The sequence below is a fragment of the Pygoscelis adeliae genome, unplaced genomic scaffold, assembly GCF_000699105.1.
Source record: "Pygoscelis adeliae isolate BGI_AS28 unplaced genomic scaffold, ASM69910v1 Scaffold436, whole genome shotgun sequence".
NCBI lineage: Eukaryota > Metazoa > Chordata > Aves > Sphenisciformes > Spheniscidae > Pygoscelis > Pygoscelis adeliae.
Genome location: NW_008825051.1, coordinates 1199506 through 1201690, shown reverse-complemented (window position 1 = coordinate 1201690; position 2185 = coordinate 1199506).

The window sequence follows — 2185 nt, the reverse complement described above, 5'->3', positions numbered from 1 at the left end:
TTCGGCCCCGGGGTGGATCAGCCGATGTGGCGGCAGGCGGGCAGAGCGTGGCTGTGCCACTGGGGCCGTACGCTGGCTCTCGCTACCGCCCAGCCCCACGCCATGGGGCTCCGCCAGCCCCCGAGCGCGTCTGTCCCCACGAGCAGGAATTTGACTCTGTGGCCCCCCCACCACCACGGTGTTGGGGAAGATACCCTGCTCTTCGCAAGGGAGGGGAGGTGGTCTCCATCCATCGCCTCCCGCCACATCTCCTGTGGCCTCGGGGAGGCTGTGCCCTTCTGCAGTGTGCCCGAGGGCGGGGAGCCACACTGAGGGGGCAACGTGGGAAGTACAGAGGGTGTCAAAAGGAGGAAAAAAGGCCCAAATAGGAAAGGGAGCTTTTTTTTCTGGCATAAAGGAAGGGAGGAGCCTGCTTTCTGGAGGAGCTGCAGGCAGAAGCCCTGGCTGGAAATGGGGTGCGGGCAGCACGCACCTGTGGCTCACCTCCACTGTGGCCATCCGAGCAGGGCAGCACCCAGTGCTTCATCGCCCTTCCTAGCAGTCAGGCAGGCTGGTGTCCCTGCAGGGGCTAAATGCAAGCAGTACCGACAGTAAACTTCCAAAAGGGAGCTAATGCCACAAATCCTGTGGGGTTTTTGGGGGGGAAGGAAGACGCAGAGTATTTCTCCTGGCTGAAATCATGAACCCGAATTGCTGCAATGCCCTCACGTGCCCACGCGCTGCCTGAAATAACCGCCAGTGCTGGAAGGGCTGACAGTAGACTGGTCCCCCTGGGGAGCCCTTCACCGCAGGGTGACCTCACAGCGGCGTTTTGTGAGGTCTGCGGTCTTCCAGGTCTCACACTGCAGCTGGGGCTGGCCGTGTTCCCCAGCCAGGGCACAGCGAGTTCGGGCACCGCGGCCCACGCCTGGGGTCTCATTAACCACCCCCAGGCAAACCCCGAAGCACGTCGGCATCACCAGCATCACTCGGACTTTCTCCCTGGCCCAGACCACTTCTTCTCCCCACCCGCTGAATACGAAACCCCCGATTCCTGCTCAGTGCGTCTCCAAACCACACGAAAGAGCGGTGCCGTGGGGAACCAGAGGTCCTTCCACCCTGAGCGAAGGCCCTGGGTGCTGAAGACCAAACAGCTTTCGGCAAGAGCAGTACCATGGGCTCTTGGTTTTTTCTCTTTCAAGTGTATGGCCACAGTCATCAAGACCCACAATCATCAAAAATGAAGTGACCCCCTGATAAACCAATGTGCACGTTCATTAATTCATTGCATGTTCCTTTCCTTTCCAATTAACAATTTACTTTATTGGAGTTTTTTTTTTTCCCCTTATAAATTCTTTAAAAAGCAAAACACTCGTTTTACCATGTAGGTATTTTGTTTCAAATTCAACCACGTGATTGGCTTTTTCATTAAACACAATTATTCTTGCCTATCCCGTTGCGAAGGTTCACCTGTCCGGTTCGCTGCCGTGACAAGAGAGGTCAGGTTTGTGCCCAAACTGCGGATGCAGCACTTGCAGAATGAGGTTCTCCCTGGATCTCGTGAGTCAACGTGCTAATGACGGACTGCTCCAAATAGCTGCATGTGTTGAATTTCTCTGGTCCACCATCGTAGCCTTAGGGCGTAGCTCTTCTTCTGTGGGACTGCTCCATTGCAGGGATGAAGAATTCAGCGAAGTTTCCCAAGATTCATCTTTAGATTTAACGTTTGCCTTGTCGAGATGCTCCTCGCACCGGTTTAAACCCACCCCCCTTGTTGTTCACGCTCTTCAGGACACAGTTGTCCCATCCTGCCCTAGAGATTTCTAACGTCGTACATCGGAAGCTTCTTTACCAGCCCCCCCCGGCTGCTTTATCCACTTGTTTGCACTTTGAAGCCCCCCTGTTACACCTTTCAAGCCTTGGCTGAAGAAGCTGACCCGTCCACGGGGAAGGCAGGGCAGTTCTCCGCGCATCTGCCTCGACGCGCCCGGCTGCGGCCGCAGCGCCGTCGGGAGGGAAAGCTCTGCAGGCCCCTCTCCCCGAGTTCTGTCGGGTGAGGATGAACGAAAAAGCTGGCGATTTTTATCGCCGTTTAGGTGCCGGGCACGGTTAGGCCGCGGAAATAAGTAGCAGCGCGCTCGCCCTGCCCGCCCGAGGGCCGTGGGCGGGCGCATCGGGCAGCCCCGGAGCGAACTGTCCTCGGAGC